The sequence below is a fragment of the Chanos chanos genome, chromosome 1, assembly GCF_902362185.1.
Source record: "Chanos chanos chromosome 1, fChaCha1.1, whole genome shotgun sequence".
NCBI classification, from domain to species: domain Eukaryota; kingdom Metazoa; phylum Chordata; class Actinopteri; order Gonorynchiformes; family Chanidae; genus Chanos; species Chanos chanos.
This window is the reverse complement of record NC_044495.1, coordinates 42,725,961-42,750,171: the sequence shown is the minus strand read 5'-3', so window position 1 is coordinate 42,750,171 and position 24,211 is coordinate 42,725,961. Positions and strand designations below refer to the sequence as shown.

Sequence of the window (24,211 nt, the reverse complement as noted above, 5' to 3'; positions counted from 1 at the left end):
CACAGGGAATTAATGAGTGAGAATGTGTAAGAGAGTGCGTGTGTAGTGTGTGCTCAGTTCTTCTTAAACGTTTCTCTGTCAATTGAAATCTGCACATTCCAAAGCAAATTTTTGAGAGAAAGAGAGAGAGAGACAGAGACAGAGGTGCAAAACTGAAAGGAGAGACTAGAAAAGAAAGACAGAAAATAATTCCTTTTCTGTGGTCAGCAAACCATCGATTTCCTATTTGCCCTGTTAGTTTTAATGAGCTCAAACATGGAGCTCAATGCCTCAGAGCTAAAGCTTTTCCCTTAAAGACCCTTCACCGCATCAGAGGACTATGCGTAGCTTCCTTGCCCTGTGATCTGGCTTTTCAGGAGAAAAATGAAGAGAAAGTGAAGAACTACAGCCTTGGCACAGTGGTTCTCAACTCCAGTCCTGTGGACACACGCAACACCACTGTTCTGCTCCAGCTCAGCGCAACTGCCACTGATTCAACTTATCTGCTGATTACTAAGCTTCTTGAACTCGACATGCCAGCGTTAGTCACTGGCTAAAATGTGCCGTCTACCGGATTCCCAGCACCAGGGTTGAGAAACACAACCTTCATCCACTGAGGAAAGAAGAGTACCACCTCCATTCTGACCAAAAGGTCCTGGCAGCCTGACCCTTGATAGATCAATTACCAATCAACATATCCAATTGTGCTCTTCCCCCTTCTTCTAACGAGTAACGCAACTAAACGAGTAAATTGTCAGTCTAGGCACTGACTGCAGAGAGGGCATTTTATGACAGGTTGGGTGTGGGCCAGAAAAGAGCAACGACTCAGGGTTGTTGCTCAGCTGTGCTTTCGACGGGAGCAGACTCTGCGGCAAATAAGATCTCACCCCCTGCCGAAGTCCTCTCTGTGTTTGCTTGGCATCTAAACACGAGTGTGACAGCTGGAATCTGGAGAAGTACCCTGTGGCTATCAGCTCTGTTTTCTCGGTTTCTCCGACTTTCGCGGCCGAGCGACAGGCTTCGCTGCACTGTGAGTTTGCTCACTCCAGTATAGCAGTAAACAGTGTCACTCCCCAAGCCTCAGCCCAGACACGCGACACAGAGAGACACGATTTTAGTCATGTCCACAACAGAAGCATACAGTCTCCCACTCGTACATCAGAGAGCCGCAGACATAGCTGCAAAAAAAAAAAGTATTCCTGTTCTTACGTCTGCTCAGGGTTGCATGGGAGGCGGTGAAATGGGAAACAGGCAGAAAGTAGGCAAGACTCAGCAGATGTGGACCTATGATAAAGATCCCTGTCACACACACACACACCCCTCTAAACACAACACAAGGTGTGCCTATTAACATACCCTGACTGTAAACAAGGGTGGTTTCCACAATGTTTTAGGCTATTTTAGGTAATTACCCCGCGTTCTCCTTTTTTTCTCTCATTCTCTCTCTCGGTGCACATTTATTAAGCCTGCCTGTGTCTGTGGTATTGCTGCTGAAGGTGCTGATCACAATACAATGGAAATAGTGTTAATAAGAATCGTCCTCTACACTAAAGCACCCCATCTCGGCCCTTTGCCTTGCTCTCTCGTTTCTCTGTCTCTCTCTTTCATTTCACTTTGTCTCCCTCCCACTGCTTCTGAACTCCCATGGCACACAGGACACTCAGGTTTTAACGAGCCTTCCCCTAGTCAGGAGCTTTGACTCCTCCTGAGTCACATCTGCCTTAACAGAGGGAGGCCCCTGGGGAGTAGACCAGAAGCAACGCTGACCTTTTTCTTCACAGAACTTCCTTCTCCTCCTCCATAAGCAGCTCTGAATTGAGACCAACCTCCTTTCAAGTCCCAACAGTCCACATCCTCAAAGCCCTGCCACGCAACTCCCTGCCAGTCAAGACTTTCAACCAATCTCGTTTGAAGAGGAGACCCAAAGGGGGAGGGTCAAGGTCTCCTAGACCAGCGCTCCACTCCGTGACTGAGAAAGAGGAGGACTAACAGGGCAATGGGAGAGGCAGTGAAGCAAATGTGAGTTTGGGGTTTGTCTCTTTGTTGCAGAGACTCAGCCTTCAGTAGGCAGGAGGAGGGCTCTGTAATCTCAAATGATTAATTAGAACGAGGAGTGAGAGGGAAGGAGAGTCAGCCAAAAACGACTGGAGGAGAGAGCTGCTGTCTCTGGGAGAGAAAGGGGGGGGGGGGGGGTGTGTAAGGAGTGGTGGGGTTCACACACACAAAATGAACAGATTCTCATGGCTACAAATATGTGTACAAACATATATTCAAAAATAAATACATGTATTTTGTGTGTGTGGGTGTGGATGCACACACACAGCGATTTTCCTTTGGCACAGCAAAGCCACAGTGAAACCTGCCTGGCAGAATTCAGGTGGGAACAGGCTAGCCCAGACAGAATTCAGGTGGGAACAGGCTAGCCCAGACAGAATTCAGGTGGGAACAGGCTAGCCCAGACAGAATTCAGGTGGGAACAGGCTAGCCCAGACAGATGCGCTACTCCTTCTCTACTCCTCTATCTCATCCCTCTCTCTCACTCCTCTGTTCATTATCCGCCTGCCTCCTCCCAGCCAAACAGGAAGTAACTCAGAAAAAGCCACTCCACTGCTAATAATATACAAATGCTGGCCACAGAGTTCCCAGGGTGCTTTGCATCAAGGAAAATACCAGACACCAGCTGTTAGAAAAGGACACACACACAAACACACTTTGTGTGTAACACACAAGACATGCGTACTGACAGAGACATATACAAGCTTGCTGAGACATACATGTTTTCCCACATTCATAAACAAAACACGCACGCACATACACACACAAGCTTCACTGGTCTCCCTGTAGTGAATGAGGGTCACTGAAATCATTCGGTGTTGTTGTGCTGGAGGTGAGCAGAGTTCAGGACAGCAGAGAGAGAAGGTAAACATTGACTGAATACATTAGTCCTCCTATAAGACCACATGAGCTGGGCTCAGCCCGTGTCAGTCATGTGATCATTCACTGATTTTTCATTGGTGCTTTTCTCAGTGTTCCCAAATGGGTATACTGATGGACAAATACCATAAAACCACTGACTTTCACAAGGGGTTAGCTGGATGTGTGTATGAGTGCAGGAGAAAGAGAAGGAAATGAAAGTGTGTACAGGTGAATATGATGCCAACCCAACTGGAAGCAAATTGAAGACACACACACACACACAGAGCTCCATATGGATCATTAGGTAGTTTAGGTAGAATTCTGCTCTCTTTGAGCCAAAATAAACGTGAATCAGGTTTGAAGGTCAGCCCTTAAAAAGCGCCATGAATGAAGAAAAACACAGCGGATGTTTTTAAAAAAGAAAAAGCCACAGCGGATGGATGTGACAGAGTAGTTCAGTCCCAGTAAAACGGGAAGAGCTGAGTGTGGGCTTAGTTACTGTAGAGGTGGGTGCAATTAATTTCAGCTACGACAGCGCAAAGTGAAAGGATGTTAAACTCCATTAATAAAACTAGCCACACAAGTTTTCATCTGGCACAAAAAAAAACAGCTACGTGTTTATGATCTGTGTGTGTGTGTGTGTGTGTGTGGTGTTTTTCTGTCTGACTCCCCCTTCCCAACTTCAGAAACATGCACATACACAGTCTCTCGGTCTCACTCTCTCTCCCTCATTCACACACACATAAACACACCCCTAGAGTCCATTTGCCTGAATCACGTTCAGAAGCCAGGCTGAAGAATTCTGTGTCTGCTCTGAGTAAGTGGCCATTGTTGGGAACGTATTAAATCTCTCCCATTGTGGCCTCGCCCTACCCATTCCAGGCCAAAGCTAATTACAGAGAAGACAACCTGAGACGGCGTGAGGGCCCACAAACAGAGAGAAACTGTGCTAAAAAGAAAAAAAAAAAGCAAGTCAACAGTTTAGCTGGGAAAGCAGGGAGAGGACTGAAAGAAAAGACCAGGCTCAGAAAGACTCCGTTCTCTGGGTTTGGGGTTTAAGATTGGGATCTACTGTAAGTCCTCTCACACACACACACAATCAATCAATCAGACACAAATCTGACCTTATTAAGGGCCCGCCTAACAGTGTTGTGTGTGTGTGTGTTTCACATGAATGTCTGAGTGACCTGCATGCACACACACTCCCTCTCTCTCTCTCTTACACACACACATATACACGCACACGCGCACACACACACACACCTACACACACACACACACACACAGATCCAGGCCAGCAGGTCTGCTGATGGAACAGGCTGCCGTGTTGATTTCGAAGAGTGACTTCTCCTGCCTGCTACAGACAGGCTCACTGTGGACTGCCAAGTTTGTGGGGTTCAGGTGGTGTGTGAATCCAGGTCAAAATGACATTAAAACACACACACACACACACTCTTCTTGTTATTCTAGTGACTGCATGACCTTAATTTACACAAACATTCTCTGACAAAGTGAAATGAAAATGCCTGGACAGAAAGAGAGAGAGAGTCAGACAGAGAGCAAGTGAGAGAGAGACAGAGAGACAGAGAGAGAGAGAGAGAGAGGAAGAGAGAGAGAGAGAGAGAGAGAGAGAGAGAGAGACAGAGTCAGACAGAGAGCAAGTGAGAGAGAGAGAGAGAGAGAGAGAGAGAGAGAGAGAGAAGGAACATGTAGCAACATGAAGCTGGAAACAACCCAATAATAGTGACAAACATGTGTGAAATAATGAACTCACAGCCACAGTAAAAATAATGGACATACACATACACACACACACACAGAAAGAGAGACAGCATAGGCACACGGTGTGTGTGTTTTATTTTGTGATCGTGCCTGCATCGTATATTTTAAGTCAAGCTATTTTATCCTGTCACTCCAGACAGTGAACCAAGTGTTATTCAAGGACAGACGTCTGACCTTTGGCAAACAGTCATCTGAATGTAAACTCTGTCTGTACATTAACTGAAATTTGATTTGGAATTCTGCATTACTGACGTTCATTTCTGAAAGGCAAACGTGCCAGTTACGGCGAGCAGCTTGGTTTGTTCCCCGCGGTCGGAGCAGATGTGTTATGACGAGAGGCATGGGGGCGTGGGCCAGGACGCACAGCGAGCCCCGCGTTGGCACCAACTGGCACTTTCTGGGCACTGACTAGCCATGTGGGCAAAGCCATGTCCACTGGCCATCTGTGCCCAGAACGTAAGTCTGCTTTCACCTCCAGTTCCAGCCAAGATCAACGCTCCACTTTTAATATCAGACAAAAAATAAAAAAAACACAGAATAGAGCAAAAAAAAAGGGAAAATACTGACTGGTTTGCATTACTCAAAATTATTTCCTGGGGGTGTTTTGTAGACCTCTGTGCGTTTTTGAGATTGGAGGTGTGTGGTGCATGTGAGAATACTGTACTCTGTATTTAAGTGTGTGTGTGTGTGTCTTGGTAACACACCTAAGAAGAGGACATGAATGAGAAAGAATGTCAGAGCCTTCAACAGACAGACAGTCATCTGAATACAATTCCACATCAAGAGGAAGCGTCTCACGGGGGGGGGTCCAGATCTCTACTCCCCCCTCCAGACAGTTAACTCTCCTCAGCAACAGCTGGAGGCCACATTCAAAACACCTTTACCACCCACGGCCTAAAAGCAGCACACACACACACCTTCAGCTGACGCACCAGGATGCCTGAAGCTTTTAACGCTAAAAAGACCTGCCCTGCAATTACTGAAGCAAACACACCAATCAGTCGTCACTCTGGAACACACTGACACAGACAGAGAAAGAGGGCTTGAGGTTTGAGGCCGCTGAATGTGTGTGTGTGTGTGTGTGTGTGTGTGTGTGTGTGGTGGGGGTGCTAATGGCTCTTCTGGAGAGTTCTAGAATGGCCAGTCACAGCTCATTGTTACTCCTCAGAGGGAGAGCTTTGTGAATCTGTAGGTGTCAGAGCGTTTGGAACTTCAAAAGCAACCCCCCCCCCCCCCACTCGACGGTTCAGAAAGACACCTAAATCCCATCTGACTTTCAGCCAAATCTCTCTCTCCTTTTTTTTTTAGGGGAAGAGATAGAGAAAGAGAGAGAGAGAGAGTATTCAAGGGTGAGCAGCTCAGCAACTGAGACCTTGAATCCACAGTTAGCTTTGTGAAGTATCTACTCAGAAATGTCTTTTCAGCACACGAATCCCTCCTACGTCTTTCATTTCTGGGTCTCCAAATCCTTATTGTCATAAAACATGTAGAATTCCAATGTACAGAAATGCTAACAGAGGATAAAGTTTACCTCAAGGCTAGTAACCTAGCACACGGCGCATAAATCTTTAGCTTCAGATGACACAGTGCGGCTGGAAGCCTGAGGACAAGTAAACAGAGTGGACTGGAATGTGTCAGACTCTTCTCAGACATGTCCACATTACAGTCACACTAGCACTGGACCCAAGATTCAGAGTGATTCTCCAAAGCCAGCTGAGAGAGAGAGAGAGAGAGAGAGAGAGAAAGAGAGAGAGAGATGGAGGGAGGGAGGGAGCAAAACAGAGGGCAGTAAGAGAGAGGGAGAGAGGACAAGAGAGATATAGGGCGCATGAAAGAGAGAAAGTGAGAGAGAAAGAGCAAGAACCAGAGAGAGAGAGAGATAGAGAGAGAGAGAGAGAGAGAGAGAGAGAGAGAGTGGAGGTAAGTGTCTCTCAGGAGTATCAAGTTTCCTCGCTCTGAGATTTTCTGGAGCTCCTCTTTAATGAGACTCATGAGTGGAACTCAGTGTTCATGTCCAAGCAGCAACACAGCCCCTCCCACACGGGATTTTAACACAGCTCACCCCTCCCACACGGGATTTTAACACAGCCCCCTCTCCCACACGGGATTTTAACACAGCCCACCCCTCCCACATGGGGTTTTAACAAGATTCCTGCGTCAGGAGAACGGTCTGAAAAACTTCTACTAACTCTTAGATTTTCTTTTTTAAATTAAAACTAGCGCTCAAAGCCATCCATGCACTGTATTCCAATTATTTGGGCCAGGTTTTGTGGATGTTGCGGGGGTGTAGAAAGGAAACCTTGAGGAAGACAGCTCAAAGTTCTCCTTACAGAACGAGATCCTACACGCAGTCCAAAATCTCTGCGCTGCTTCATCTGGACAGTTAGTGTCAGCACAACTGGCTCCAGCAAAAGAAGGATGGAGAGAGAAGGGAGAGCATTAACTGGAGGACAAGGTTGAGTCCCGGTTATGTGCGGCATTCTCCCAATGAGAAGATTCAAATTAAGATTCAAGGCCACGAAATGCAACCAGGGTCTTGACACGTGGGCGCGAGACAGAGCCTAGGTTCTAGAAGTCGGCAGTGGAGAATAGGGAGTGGGCGTGTGGAGTTACAGGGTTACAGGCCCACCAGCAAATCGCTTCTGCTGCCTGGAGAGACGCTCACACGGTCCACCGCACACACACACACACAAGCACATACACAAACAGCTATTCACAGTGTTACTGCCAGAACATACACGACACGTCAGATGTGCTGCTGAACCTTGTACTGCTGAAACGTACTGGATTGTTGATAGCTTTGTGCTGAGGGGGAGAGAGAGTAAGTGTGTGTATCTGTGTGTGTTTTGGGCATCTGAGCGTTCTCCTAATCACACCCATTAACACCCCCCCACCCCCCAACTCTCACACACACACGCTTTTTGCTCCTATCACACGTCTTAATGAGATTCTGCTTGTGTCCAGGGTTCTCACACACACGGCTCAAGGACGGCACGGCAGACCTCGTTAGGCTGGAGCAGACTGGAGATGCAGCTGAGATTGGATCCAGGCACGACGGCTCACAAACTGAATTAGATTATTGATCAACCGCCAGACTGGCTTTGGACATGGAGGGATTCATGCAAGCTACTCTGTTACCAGTCTCTCCAGAAAAGAGGTGTGTGTGTGTGTGTGTGTGTGTGAGAGAGAGAGCACGCACATATATTTGCAGGTGCTGTTCTCTGCTCTGAGGGGAAATTGATCACACATGATTCACTGCATTATAACTTGTACTTTCAGCTGTCCAGTTCTGCTATTAAGAACCTCTTGGTTCTGTTCCCTGGTCCAACCAATAGCAAGTGAAAAATGAGTTTTACTTCATTTTGGGGTTTTTTTTTTGTTTTTTTTTTTTAGATCAGAATGGTTTTCCAAGTACACAGGTATCTGCAGATACACGCACACACGTGCACCATTCACCATGCACGCACGCACGCACGCACGCACGCACGCACGCATGCACAGAGAGCAAGGCACTTTACAGAGGAGCTGAAAAGAGTTCCTATCTTAGTGATAAACACGTGCATGCGCAGCAGCCACTCATACACGCGCACGCACGCACGCGCGCACGCACGCACACGCACACACGCGTGCGGTGCTGGGAGGCAGATGGAGCTGGGTTAACCATGTGGAACGTGTGTTGACTTCTGACTGATAAGAGGCTACAGACCCCTGGCAGTGGAGCAACAACCAAAAACTCAATGTACTAAAGTAAAGCTATCTGTGCATGTGCGTGTGTGAGCACCTGTGTGTGTGTGTGTGTGTGTGTGTGCGTGTGTGTGTGTGACTCGCTTAACTGTTCAGACAGACTTTCTCATTAGCTTTATCAGATGCTGGTATAGAATGTGAGGTATGCATGGCCTAAGGCAGTTCAGGAACCCCTACAAATAATCCTTCACTCTGCGCTGACACCGCACCCCCCAACCCAGCGCCAAATGCTTTCACAAACACACACACACCCCCCCCAGGGGAAAAACGGGACTGCTCCTCACACTACTCAAATGAAAGAACCGTCCCTTATCCAGGAATTTGTCAACGTATACGACGAGAAGTAACTGTAACTTCACTCTCTAATGGGAATGTGTGTGTGTGTGTGTGTGTGTGTGAGAGAGAGAGTGTGTGTGAGAGAGGATTAATTTTGAGATATCCAAAACAAACCCAACTACACACAACTAATTACGCAGTATAACAGTCACTTCCACACATCAATCTAAGTCCACTCTAGCAAAGAATGAGGGCTTAAAAAATACCACAACCAAAAAAAGGGAATCAAAGACAGCAATGCCGAGAGAGCAACTGCGAAAGAGAAACACTGAGAAAAACTGACGGAGAAATGAGAGAGAGAGAGAAGGACGACACAGTGAGGAGGAAGAGCAAAAACAGAGTCACATTCCAGTTAGGGCACACCTCCAGCCTTCAGAGGAAATGCCACACACACACACACACACACACAGACCTCCAAACAGCCCGCTCTCCCCGAGATCAGAAAGTTCTGGAAGTCAAAAAACTCGGCCATGTTTGTCACACTTACTGTAGTTGCAACACAGCAGACACAGTTGCATTCCTGTGTTCTGGTCAATGCATTACCTGACTACATTAGCAAAAACCGAGTGAAAATATGAGAGAGAGAGAGAGAGAGAGAGAGGGAGAGGGAGAGGGAGAGAGAGAGTTAGAGTGGCGAGCCAATTTGGCTGAGCGTTTGCTGTAAACACTGAAAGGGTGGGAGAAAGAATGCAGGAGAGAGAGAGACAGAGAGAGCGATGAGGGATTAGGAGAGGTAGGAGAGGAGGAGAAAAGACAGAAAGAAAAAGAAAATTTAGCAGCCCTATTTCTTTTCCAAGCTGGCTGTATTAATTAAACAAGTAAAGTTTCCCATTCCAAAAATAAACACAAAAACTCACATCCAAACCAAGGCAAAGTGCTTTTTTTTAAGCAGTCGGGTCACTGTGTTTGAGTGTGTGTGTGTGTGTGTGAGAGCACACTCACATTATACACCACTAATCAGCCCAAACACACAGCAGCGTGTGAAGCAAGACGAGCAGCAAACACTGAGGTCATGGCAGAAAAGCTGAAAAAGAAAAGCAGCGTGACATTTGGTTTCATTTAAAAGCAGTGGTCTGATTCAGCCATTCAACCCCTCCTCCTTTTCTTTGAACTTTTCCAAGGTCATTATAAGGGAATTCTGGGAGACTGCTTTTGCTCAAAGTTTATGCTTAGTGGAGAGGAGGCAGGACACAGTCAGTGTCGCCCAGAGAGAGAGAGTGAGAGACAGACAGACAGACACAGACAGAGAGAGAGAGAGACAGACAGAGAGAGAGAGAGAGAGAGCGAGAGCACAAGAGAGAGCCAGGGAATTCAGCCAGGACAGAGGATTTGAAGCACATGAGCTGAAATCAAGGGGCAGACACACATGCACACACAACAGCACTCAGCAACACACACTTTATGTTGCCGAGCCTAATATCCTGTTTACATTAAGCAAATGTACAGCATTCCAGCACTATCTCCAAGTGATGCGTGTGTGTGTGTGTGCGTCTCTCCCTCTCTCCCCCTATTACAGAATGAGTGAAAACTGCTTTCCTGAGCAAACTCTTCAGGTGCGATATTGTTCTTATTGCCTTCCCTCCATATTCCAGAAGAATGTAGCACACAACAAACACACACACACACGCGCATGTTTGACCCAGTACACAGCCCTGTGTCATCTTTGTTGTCATTACCCCTCCATTAGGAGCCCCCATGACCTCTGACCCAGGACCCTTGACCCAGGACCTCTGCATAACTCTGTCTCTGCCTGATGTGTGTCTGCATGAGGTCAAGTGATGTGAGAAAAAGGAAGCGGACGGACACAGCCACAGCCACACACACACAGTTCCTGTATCCATGGGTGATAAATTGAGAGCTGAATGAGGGGAAACACGTTATAGATACAGGTCCATAGTTATAGATACAGGTCCATAGTTATAGATACAGGTCCATAGTTATAGATACAGGTCCATAGTTATAGATACAGGCCCATAGTTATAGATACAGGTCCATAGTTATAGATACAGGTCCCGCAACTTACAGCCATTCAAGGATTGTTAACACACATACACACACACACTCATCACCCTGCTGACAGACAAGTCCAAGGCTGAGGCGTGACCTAAGTTTACAGTCAGTCATGGCGCATTCACACACTGACACATACACAGTTAAGAACCCAATAAAACCCTAATGTGCTTTAAAACACGATTCTGATTCTTACAATAACAGTTTTAAAATTTGTGCAGGAAAAATACAACTCCGCAGATGTAGGGCACGCGATAAAAATTGTCAGCGTGCGTTTCATGACCACGTGGCCACGTATGACTCCACTCGCTCACCCAGCAGCCAATACCAGACAGGTGCCTCCTCTAATGACCTTCGTTTCCAGATGCCTGCTGTGTACACAAACACATCTCCTGCAGCACAGGGCCTACACACACATGCACTGTGCTTCCTATCAAGATCATTTCGCCAGCTAGCCCCATAATTAATATCCTAGATCACCAACAAAACCTCGTGAGGCAATATCCTATCGCTTAAGGCTGTTGGCACAGAGCAGAAGGACTAGATATTAGCGGCATTTTAGCAACGATAATTAAAAAATACCCCCCCACCCCCGTCCCGCTTGGGGGATATTGGTGGACTGTTTGAGGATTAACTGCAACATTACTCATGGTAATACTCAAATTAAATCTGCAGCAGGGGCACTGATTTAGCGACCGCGAGACCCTTGTTGCATATCAAAACACAAAGGGGTACGCAGCAGGTATGCCCACACAAAGTACCTTTTGTTAGTCTCTTATAACCAGGAGGCGAAAGAAAAAAAAGAAAAACAACGGGAAAAAAAAATCCCCAGTTTAATAAATCCATGAATGAGCCATCTGTCGGTCTATTGGAGAGCCCTTTTCCCTTGACATGAGAAAAGAGAGAGCGCGAAAACGTTCTTCTTTTCCTTTAGAACTCTTGACTGCGGTGCTATCTTTACGTAAATAGGGCTCATCGTTCCCTTTTCATGTGCTTGCATGCACCAACACAGCGCCTCTGCTTATCTCCTCACCGTCTTATGCCAAAAACAAGCCATCTTTACAATCAGATTGAGTAAAACCCACGCGGAGCTTCCCTTTGAAGTTTACAGAAAACGAGAGACACTTGAATGATATTAGAAAAGCGCTTTGCTCATGACCGCGAACACGGACTAGTTCACCTTCTACCTCTGGTGACAATTTATAATTTAGAATACAGTTAACTTCTAACGTCTCAGGCTGCAGTAACGTTTTATTTCGTTTTCGCCAAACGGTGATGCTGATTGGCTGAATAGTGAACACACCTGTTTGGAAAACCATTTTAAACAGAATCCCTGGGTGTGAATGCAAAAGTTCACTGTATCTCTCCCTGCAGAAAAGCCAGCCAGTGGGAGAAAGAGTGACCATCTTTCAGTTTAACTTACACAGAGGTTTTGTCTATGATGCTAGACACAGGCTGTGGCTAAAAATTCATTAAGTCATTCAATGGACTTGTGTGTGAGGAACTGTAAACACAGTGTTACAAGGTTATATTCTACACGACTTTGCTAAAAACAACCACAAACCTATTTCCTGCTGCCACTGAAGAATCTGCATGTCTATCTCTTGCTCTCTGAATTCTCTCACTCTGTGGTCCTGTGATGGGCCTCCCCTTCTCTCAGGTTTTAGCAGGGGAGCAGAGAGGAGGTTTAAATGAAGAGGAGTAGGGGGGACAGGAGAGCAGGAGGCACATAGCAGGGGTGTGAATGGCAGGAGGTCGGGGGGTTACGGTATGGGCACGGCGAGGAGGGGTGGGCAGGGGCAAACTCCTGGGGTGCGCTACAGCTGTCACTCACAAACAGGGGGTTAGGTGTGACCTCATTCGGAGGTACCACACACACACACACACACACAAGCTGGTCTTACCACACACACACACAAAATAGTTGCTAAGCAGTGGAAGTCTCCTTATGAGTGACACCTTACATCAGAGACCTTGGACAGAGGAAGTCAGTCCTCCATTTGGATACCTCCTTTCAGTAGAAACACCATGATTGGCAAACACACCCCTCTGACTCCAGTGAATACAGCCGACAACACCACTGCACTGACTCACTGATCTCACAGGCAAAACAGAGCTTGCTCCCCTAACAGGTATGCCTCTTCAGTGAGTCACCAGCTCCTTTCAGATATAAAGACCAGAACACCGGCAGAGAAACTTTTCCAGGAATAGAAGCAGACCCTCTTGCTAGAATATTACCAGCTCCAGCATGTTCACACCTGACACGAAAATCCCAGAAAAGCCGGATGTGATGTGGAATGTACACAGCGGGGGACAATGTGTTGGGAAACTGTAGCTCCAACGGCCCCTTCAACTGTTGATTGATTTCGTCCTCTGTTTGCATGGATAGAATCTCCCTGGTTTCCGAATCTGCCCAATTTCTAAGCATTTTTAACACTTTACTTATCTCAGCTAATGGCTTATCACTGGTTCACTAGCTTTTGTTTAACTGATTTAATTCTCCCAGCTCAACTCACCATTAGCAAGTCACCTGGCAAATGTGCCATCAGAAATGTCATCCTCTTATCCAACACTGCCCCTGCTTTTCTTCACACTTGACTTCCAGCATTTCGACGCCAGCTCACGTTCGCACATCACCCATCATATCAGTAAACTGCTGAACATTCACAGGTAAAGCTGCATGTGTGAAAGTAGTAACTGCCAGCTTTGATGCGATCCCAAAGAGCGGAAGGCTGTTGACCCTACCAAGCGAGAGTACATTAGCAGGCAACTTTATGACTCTGATCGTTAAAGTTTAACCTGGGATGCAGTATTGGTTTTAGGTCATGTACTCAGCTCAATCCAGAGAAGAAAAAACATTTCTGAAATTACAAGGTTTTATTCCATGAAGTGAAACGTTTCATAATGTAAAGGATGAACTGAAAGTAAAAGTGTGGCACGTGGAAAACATGGAAGTTCCCTGGTATTTCCCAAATTAAAATCTCCACACATAAGCTTAGGGTTTGCTAATCGACAGAGAGCCTGTTGAACAAACAGGACACATTATACTTCGCCCAGCATGGAGAATGAACACTAAAACTAAGCCTGAATTCTCAACCCATTTTTGAACGGCCCAACAGAACCGGATATCATTTAAACATCAATGAAGAGTGACACTGGCTTCTCTCAGAAAAAAAGAAACAGCCTCTCAGTTTGAATCTTCTTCATCTCATAAGTTTTAGAATCCTTATCTCGCCAGATACAACAGTCACCTGTCTTTTTTCAATGTACTTTCGCAGTCTTGTAGAACTCCATCAGAAAATATATTTTTCATATTTCAAATACTGAAATTATCTACAAAATGTGCAGCATAGGAGTCAAAAACATAAATAATTCACGCACAATCTCAGAGACTTTAAGACATTCCATCCACTGGACCAAGTCAAGCCTAAAAATCCCTTTCGATTAAGCTGCATAATTCTAAACTCACTGAATGTTTGGAAGAGAGGAAAAAAACAAAGACATGAATGGATGGTCTTTTTAAATTCAATGAATGCATATCCCCTTTGTGCCTCAGTTACAATACGCTGATAAGTGGCAATTTTTTTCAATAATGTATTCTGGTCTGCCTAGGGCATCAACACCATTAAGGATACACATGACGATAACAAAGCAATACGTTCATGTCAGGACAGCCATGATTCACATACAGAGTGTCTCACATTGTCAAATTTATATATATACACCCCCACACACACACACGCGCACGCGCACTGCCGGAACAATATAAAACCTTGGTAATTTGGCATTCTATACAGGAGCAGGAAGTTAGATCCTTAAAGCTCCACTCAGACTGGGACAATATCTGCTCCAGCCTCAGCCAAGAATCTATATACACTACAATCTTATCAAGTGGAAAATCATCTCACGGCATCACCCCATATGAATAAGATACTATGAATCTGATAATATGGCAGGTGCATTTTTTCCATATATTCTGACATTGTCCCAAAAACAGGTGGACTGTGTGGACTATGCAATGCTTGAGTTGAGAAACGTTAAACTAAACGCCCATGTCTATGTCTGTTTAATGGTGACAGTGGAGTTGACCTAAATTTAATCTGAAGGAAGACCTCTGTGGCCAGACAGCTGCCAAAAAAGCCACTCCACAGCTCTGGATCAGCACAGCGCTCCTGTTAAATATGTTTCCCATTGGATGTTTTCCAAAACTGGCCACTCTGGAACTTTAAACAGCAAAAAAAAAAAACTACACAGACATGGGCAGCAATATCTAATAAAATCCAAGCATTTTTTTTTTATTTTTCTTATTTTCCTCTCTCAAGACAAGAGACTCATTACCTTATTACCTCAGGGTGACTGTTCAATGAGTTGTATCATTTTTTCTCTTTTTAACTGTCTTTTCTGTAGTTTAATTTCAATGAATGAATATACATTTCTCATCAATCAAGGACTGCCAATGTCTATTAGAAAAACGTTGACAAAAAAATTCCATAACAAGTCACAGCCTTCAGCAGTCCAAGTCTATGTCGACTGTCAAACTTCAAATTAAAACTTTAAATCGACTCGGCACGTCTCCCATCTTGCGTTTCCATGGCGCCCGCTTTCGAGGGAAATTGAAAATAACGACAAAGAGGTTGCTGACAGATGAGATAAAGATGATTGAGAGAGAAAAAGAGCAATTCTTAGTGCTATTACGGTTTGCCCATAGACACTGGCCTTTGTTCGCCCCAATTCATTATTGTCTCTACCAAAAAAAGCCCTACAGTACAGCTTGTGGAATGACACAGGGTTTAATTAACACCAATAGAAGGCTATTAGCAAGTCCATACATGAGACTTGCCTGCTGAGGCCTCTCTCAGCCTGACAAGGTGATGTCTATGATTTTAACAGCTGACAGACAAGTAAGGGGGTGGAGGGTGTTTTCTTTTTGGGGGGGGAGGGGGGGGGGGGTGTCAATGGAAAATGGGAAATGAGACAACTTTCGTGATATTCCACAGAAACAAGAAGAGCCAGGAGAAAATGTTGGTTCGTGCAAAAATAAACAAATAAATACATTTTAAAAATAGATAAATAAATAAAAACGATGTGGACCACACACAGGAAGTTAAGAAGCCTGTGAGAGCATCCAGTCAACAGATGGTCCCGGTTTTGCAGGGCCCTGTTGTGATATGGCTTGGACGCAGATGCTGCTGGCAGTCTCTCTCTCTCTCATACACACACAAAGAGTTCTGATATTAACTCCACAGATTTACACCATTTCTGGAGACGCAAACACACTCCCCAGATCGGCTGAAGGCTCAGGGATCAGCTCTGAAACACTGGCTCCTGAGACCCGACCTGAAAGGGACACAGTAAACCTCTGCCTGTTGCTTTGGACTGCTACACATGACAGGGAGAGGAAGGTTATTAGCTAACAGAGAAAGAATGAGACTAATCAACTTAGCCTTGCTGAAGCAAGAGAAAGACGACACCACATGAGAGAGAGGGAGAGTTCGTAAATCGTTCAAGGGACAAGGGAGCACGATGTGACACACACTCACACAATAACATGGTCTCAGTAAAAAGTTATGAATAGCTGCACTGTTGTATCGCCTGCATGTTCTCGGCAGAAAAGACAAACAAACAGAGTCACTGCTCGTAGGCTCCCCAAAAAGATGAAGTGGAAAAGGGGGGGGGGGGGGGGGGGGCTCTCCCTCTGCATTTGACCACTGCACTTTGACCTTGAGGGGGCAGGAGTCTTTCCTGTCTTGAATTATTCTGGTATGCACGCAGTCCCTGACTTCCACAAAACACTCTCCAAACTCACTTTTTTCACTCTCTCTGAAAAACTACATCTAGTCCTTCTACGTCTGTAGAAATGCAGCCGTATGTTACAACGGCCGGGAGCATCAGCTTTACGAAACTGTATTTTTCAAAAGACCAACAAAGTCACAGGTAACGTCTCAAATGTGTAATATCTGTTTAATAACTCCGCATCACAATATTTATTCATTTTAGTTTAAAATTAGGCCGCAGTACAGGGTAGCACGATAGAACGCCGTTTCTGGCAATGTAATGCCATGAGTTGCAAAAGATTAACGGTCCAATTACATAAAAAGGATATTATGTCTCTGATTAGGTCGGGGTTGAGGTTCAGGCGAACGGCCACTAACTAATAGGGCCACTAAAATCGTTACAGCGGAACGGAGTCGGAAGCAGGCAGGAATGTTTTCAGACAAGTCACAACCAAGCAGCCGAACTCCAAATCGATGCTTTCCGAAGCAGCTGAATAAATTATCCAACACATGTCAAGGTGTGACTCTGAGCTCATTTTCCTTCCAGTTTGATCAAGTAGGCTGTTTTATACAAATCGCCGTTACATAAAATGCTCTCTGAATGTTGCGGAAAACGTTGGGAGTGATCGATTCTAAGTAGGCTACATAATACGTACATCGTTACTTGGTTTCAACATACGTGTCTCTCAAGTTACACAAACAATCGATTATTTTACTTAAGCCACTTGCAACATTGTTCCGGCGGCCCAAATACCTTGTTTCCGATTAACGAAATAAACAGAGACTGTTCCACACCATGTTCGAAGTTTTTGAATGTACAGGATTACAATCTATGTACAAGTATGTTTTTGTAGTTAGTACATCGCTTAATGCTATGTCGTTTAAACGTTAAGAATGCACGAGTTTCCATCTCATACGAGTCCAACAGAAAACTCACCATAGTTATCTAAAACCACCTTAATCAAATAATATAGATACAATGGAACTGGTAGGGCATTTACCGTCTGCCATCGACGTGTGAATAGAGAGAGATTCCAACTCACCTTTGGGAATAGTTGGTAGCACGCGTTTGCGATGCCAAGATTTCTCCTCGTAAACTAGAACCAATCGATTTGCCTCAAACTCGGCATACAAGAAGAAAGTTTACATGATTCTCCTCTCAATCCAATACGTGGTCCATTCCTTGAAAAACTATTCCGTGAAAAATGACGAAGTGAACCAACGCCGAATGGACTCTGTTGGTAATCCTGTAAAAAGTATGAAGGACAATGACAAATCAAAAAAAATCCAGCGTCGAGACAACACTGTTTTCCACGCCCCGCTTGCCAGATCACATGATGGTATCAGGTAAGTTTTTAGAGGGAACAAACGTACACCCACACCTGTGAGAGTCCCCGTTCCTAATGCACCAATGGGGTATAGTTGGGGTAGAAACCAGCTCGCCCAGCGTTAGGAACTTGTTCTTCAGCAATAATAGAGGGAGGGAGCCCGTTCACTCCTCCCCCTCGGTACAAAAGACCGTGCCCAAGCTAAGATCGTTTCGTACAAACAGATGACCGAGAACAGCAACAAACTATCACGGAAGCGAGAGAAAATAACACGAGAATTGAGCTCCACCCTCGTCATTCCCAAACCCCCAGCCGCGCAAGTATTCTGCTGGGAAAAGAGCAGTATCTTCAATCTTTGCAGAAAATAACCTACCTTCCAAAGTAGATTTTCTGTAATCCGGCGCGTGTCAAGTGCAGATTAAGGCCACAACGTTGTTTTTTTCGGAATCTAAATTAAAAATTTTTTTTTCATTTTTCCACACACACTGATTAAACGAATCTACAAATACCACACAGTTAAGCCTGTGTGGTTCAGTCACTGTATGCCACAAGCAGTGTTTTCTATTTAATACTCAAAGCACCAGAAATTGTTGCTGATTGAGTTGAGACTGAACGCATATTTCTGTCTGTATAAGGAGCAAACAAAGGGCCCGAAAATACCGTTGGCATTAGTAATCTAGAACATGCCATCTCACTGTGCTCTAATTTTTAGTTGTGTTTAGAGCTTTTCATGGGCTCACTGTGCGGTGACGACAGACTACGGTTCTTCGTTAGGCGAGAGTGAAGTTTTGCAAAGTTAAAGTTCTGTACCAGCTGTTAATAAGCATTTTAAAAAGTCGTTTCTTTCAGTAACATGCTGTGCATCGTGAATGGATTAAGGACACGGGAGGCCTACGTCACGTCAAGCAGCTTCTTAAAAATTGCTGATGTGTCTGTATGTATACACATCTAGCTATATGCAATATAATATTATGTATGTATACATATTTAGCTGTATGAAACTATAATCATTACTGTAAGGCTACTTTTTCCACTTGAAAAAAGCAGCTGTTCCCGCTAGCCTACATTTTCCCTTTTTATGATATGCTGATCAAGCTATTTGCGTCTGACTATCAGCACTTCCTCCTTCTCAGAGGCATACCTTAGATGTTATCCAGATCCTAAAGTTATAGCCAACTAGTGTGACTTTAACATCACTGACATTAACAGTTCAGCAGCTACCTACGCAACTGAATCTGCAATTCGTTTCACATGCACACGAAAGACTACGTCGTGAATAAATGGACCATAGAAGTTCTATTCATAAAGAGGCGATTTCCAGTGGACTTGCCGTTCCCTTTGGCCTTCACGTGATATCTTTCATGATTTTCTGTGACAGGGTCTTGGGGATTATGACTTGTTAAATTTATTTTCATCTCTTGTTTCCTCTGATTGTTCTTTGATCCTCTTTGAAACAGAACTTAGTGCCTCTTTCTGCTTCTGTTCTGTAAAAGGGTTATTCGACCACAAAAGAAAACAATCCTACCTGCCCTTGCAAAGACTTACTTTAACATGCTTGTTTACGTATAGCTTTAGGTCATCCCTGAGCACGTGGTTCTCCCAGTATGTTTCCAAGAGCATCTTTGTTCTCACAATTTTCTCTTCAGCTCTGGCCATACACACCTGTGCCATTGTTCAGTGAAAACATCGTTGTATCGGTTGTATTAAAAACAGGTGTATCTGTGAGAGCTGAACTGCCAAACTTGGGTATCAATGCTAAAGTGTTTTGAGAACTTTTGGATGATCTTGAAAATATAAAAATGGAAATGAATTGCTAGAAAAGGGGTGCAAATCTGAGAGAATTCGAAATTAAATTCCATGTTTAATTATAGAATTCAAAATGTTGAAGACAAATTTGTTCTGGGTTCATTTTAGTTGGTCCCATTTAATAAGGTGAAAAAGTATTGTTTTACACAAATAGTGTATCTGAATTATTCAGTCCCTGCTGTAGAAATTGCTTACAACAACCTGCTTTAAATATATTAGAACAGCACTTTTTCTCTAATTCCACTGAAACATTTTGAATAGCCAAACAGTCTCCAAAGTGAGTGATTTGTGTTTTCTCGCCAAAAAATGAAGTTACACTGAATTTCAAGGCATTTGTTGATTATCCCAGTTCTGTTCTGAACTTCAAACTGATAAAGTCATTACTTCGAAGGGCCATAGAGAAACCTGCAGATTGGAAAACAGTTACAATCCATCCAGTCCAAAACTACTGAAATCAACTCTGCAGTCACAGTTTCTTACAAAGTTGTGAAGAGAAAAGGAAGATTTTTGACTGAACAGGAGATACACACACACACACACAGAACTATGCACTGTGAAGGTACAGCTTTTCGTTGCACAGTGAGAATTTCCCATCATGCTTGGGAATTGAATCAATAGCTCCTTCACTGTTTGGCAACTTCTCTTTGAAGACATATTGAAGTTGGTGGTATGTTGGGACTTGTCAGTATACAAAGGCTGTTTCTCAGTCGGCTTTATTTAAATCTCAGCCCTGTTTCTGACCTCAGGGTATGACTCAGAGATGGGCAGTCCTTGTCTGGGGTTGGTTTGGGAAGGGTACACTAGTTTTCGCTCCAGCCTTTCTCAGAAATGCCTCATTCAGCCAGCCAAAGTCCTGGGAAACCTCAGAATATTGGATTGGGTGTGTTAGATCAGGACTAGGACTGCAACAAAGACCTGCAGGAGTACGGTCCTTCAGGACCAGAATCACCTAAGCAGGACTGAGCAGATTTGGCTTGGAAACTGATCCAAGGTCAGATCGACAACATCCAAAACCATTAAATCTGACGCAAACTAAACTCCATTCCTGACCACACATCAGTGTATTCCCACAACCGCATAAGACTTAAGTTGAGGGGAATGGAGAGAGGCAGGTATGGAGAGTGCTCTGCAGGGGTAGAAGGCACAGGCTGTTTGTTGTGTTTCTAATGTGTAGTAACTGGGCATGGTGTCAGCGTAAAGCTGTGTGAATGATTTATTAGTATGGAAATGAGTTTGTGTGAAGGAGGAGCAAAGCCGCAGGGAACAATGATGCTCTACCACTCTCTCTCTCTTTCTAGGTCTCTCAAATACAACTTCAAAGTGTTTTATTTCCATAATGTGTCTTTAAAGGAAAAATAAAACATGTCGCCAAACCAAAAATACAATAACATAAATAAATGACGAGCATTAATGACAATTATGATAACACACAAACAATAGGCATGCAGTAATTAATTAGTTGTAGTAACAGTATATATACAAGAGTTCTTTTTTTACAATGCCATGCATGATATTAAACATGAACAGAGTTTCTAGAACTTTCCATGCACTGTAACGTGCCATTAAAGATTACTCCTCTTGTTCTCAGGTGGCCTATTCTTAGTACTAATAGCAGGCCTTGTGTTCTGTAAGACAGTCCATGCCCACCCTTGACAAAGCTCCCTGATGCGCTGACTCTCTGGCCTAGGCTAGTGTTGTATAGTTAAATGTTACTCCCACAGTAAATCGATATTTAAGTCCCTTGTGATTGAGAGCCCGTCTTTTATAGTACATCTCTCTTAAGTTCTCCAGGCTGCCTCTCTGTGTGGAGTGTGAGGAGTCTTAGGGTGTCACTGTGTACTGCACAAAAAACTTTGTTGGTGTTTTTCTTGTTTTTTTTTTTTTTGTTTTGTTTTGTTTTGTTTGGGTTTTTTTGATTTTGTTTTTTTTTTGGAAAATCTCTATTCATTTTTCATCAAAAATGAGTTTTCCGTTTTGTATCTGCAGTCTTCAGTCTGAACGTTAAAGACAGAATGTTCTAGAGCAGGGGTTTTCAACCTTTTTCAACATGACCCCCCCCCCCCTTTTTGTCTATGTTTGAACCTACACCCCCCTCCCCTCCCCTACCCCAACCCAAAACCCACTGAGCAAACAACACATGCGAATAACACCCTTGACATGCTCAAACCATATAATTAATGTTATGTACACATACAGATGCATTTTAGCTTCTTTCATTAATTTACTTTTAAGTGAGGATATACAACTTACCTTACTCAGTGTGATGGTTGAGCCTGTTTCTGAGAGCACAACATGTTTATTCCTGGTTTAATTCCAGACACAGCTAGTCATAAATGATCCTCCACTGTCATTAAACGTGAGTAGTATTTGCTTTTGATGTACTTAAGGTTAGGAAATTTAGTTTTGCAGAGCCAAGTCGAGGCAAAAGGCAAATCTTACGCCCTCCTTGACAGGTGCTCGAGACCCCCCAGGGGAGCGGGCCCCACAGGTTGGAACCCCCTGTTCTAGAGAATGTTTAGAACATAACAGTGCAGTGCACCTCATACATTTCATATTGATTATTAACAACCGTGCAATGTCCTTTTGGTTTGATAGTGTTGTAAAGAATAAAATGTGAATATGTATTGTCAGACTATAATCCAGAGGAGATCTAGCCGTGACAGTTGGTCTGAAATAATGCTCTGTGTGTGTACAGAGTTGTTGTTGACATTGTTGTCTGAACAGTCACATCTGCAGACAATGCTGCTTCAGCTAAAAAGAATGCTCTCACCATGCATCTCTGTCTCTCCCTCTCTCTCTCTCTCTCTCCCCTCACTCACTCACTGTCTCCCTCTCTTCACTGCCCTCCTTCCACTCTTTTTCTATCAAGCTCTTTTTTATTGAGAGTGCCGTTTAAACCCAGGTAGAGAGAGAGAGAGAGAGAGCGAGAGGAGAATAGAAAGAAAATAACTGTGTCTGGCAGTGAAAATGAAATGGGGCTGTGATGACGTGCTGTAATTGTCTACCTTTTCTTTCTGGTGTATCAGCACCACTGCAGCAGGTGTGTTGTGTTCAGTGGAGCAGTCAGACTCTCGTTTAACTGAATCAACACAAATAACTCACCAAAACTGGACAAATAAACGACAGAGGGACAGTATGATTTTAAAAAATTATAGACAGATGAATGTCAGTATTCACTGTTTTTCTCCTTATTGTTTGGGGATATGAGAAAAATGGATGTGTACCGATAAAAATGTGCATATAACAAATCGACTCATCAAACATATGCATTGTTCTGTAGAAGCAGCAGTAATTTAAAAAAAAAAACTTACTAGAAGTGGGATCTGACGTTTGTTCAGTCTTATTTCACCATACTGGGCTTGTTTAAATTGTTTACTTTATCGCCCCCTGCTGGTCAATAGTATGTCTGGGTGAAGTTAGTGTCATGCCCAGATATATACCAGGGTTTTGGAAATATCTTTTCCAATAATACAGCATGTCGTTGATTTTGGCATTTGATGTGGTGTTTCTATCATTGTTGCACTGTTTTCTCTTGATTCTAACTGAAGTGTGAGAAGTCAGATACAGAGATAGATAGGTCAAATATATATCACATCTCTCTGTCTCTCTCTCTCTTTCTTTCTTTCTTTCTTTCTCTCTCTCCCTCTCTCTCATTCATATATATATATATATATATCGAGAGAGAGAGAGCGAGAGAGAGAGGTGGCAAAAAAGCAAGCCAATATGTTGACGAGACAGAAGGAGAGGGGGAGTGAAGGAGAAGAGAAAAAGAATGTGTGGGAGAGACAGTGAAAGAAAGGTAAAGAGAGGAGCTATTTTTGGCGCACACATAATGATTAGATTTTCCTCTATCCCTGACTGAGCTGAGCCGCCTGCTTCATGTCAATATGACTTATTTTATCTAATCCTCTGACTGAGATTTGTGTGTATGTGATCTGAGACAGCTTTAAACAGTGTGTGTGTGAGTGTGTGTGTGTGTGTGTGTGTAAAGTTTGTGTGAATGTTTGGATGCACATACTCACATGTTTACTTGCGGTTGGACGTGTCAGTTAAAAATGATGGATTTGTTTGGGTTTCAGCACTGGCCAGTTTTTGGATTTGCGTAATTTTTTTAGCATACATTTTCTTAACCATTTTAGTATTTTCTTTCCTTTTTTTCTTTCTTTTTGTGTGGCTCAGCGGCCAAAGTTTTCATTAGTCACAAAAATCTGACACAATTGAACTCCCTCATGTCTCCAACAGACTATAATCTCTCAAACACTTTGTTTTAGTGTTTTATATGCTCAGTTGCCGATGCTCTAATCTCAGTCGTTTTCTGTCCAAACCCAAGACTCATGTATTTTATTCCGCCTGTCTGCTGATCATTCAGGCATGCTTAGACATGACCACGCAGCAAAACGCTGCCTAGATGGGCCTCCACGCATGACGCCAGGAGACGCTGCTCCAGAACAACATGACAGGCCGTAACACTGAGTCACAAAAGAATTGAATGTCTAAGTATGACAGAAGAATGTTTGTCCCGCTTCCCAAAAGTGG

At 44.0% G+C, this 24,211-nt stretch overlaps 1 protein-coding gene across 2 annotated transcripts in view; it reads right to left on the bottom strand.

Moving 5' to 3' along the window:
* The window catches only part of plxnb2a.1 (plexin b2a, tandem duplicate 1), an 81,971-nt gene extending 64,037 nt beyond the window's left edge, over window positions 1-17,934 (bottom strand). Inside the window, exon 1 of one of the 2 annotated variants that reach the window (XM_030787460.1) lies at window positions 17,585-17,934. The gene's annotated coding sequence lies outside the window, so the exon portion shown is untranslated. Of the gene's footprint in view, window positions 1-13,283; window positions 13,469-17,584 lie in introns of those variants that run through there. The other variant, XM_030787452.1, reaches the window with a different exon arrangement.
* Window positions 17,935-24,211: the final 6,277 nt, after the last annotated feature.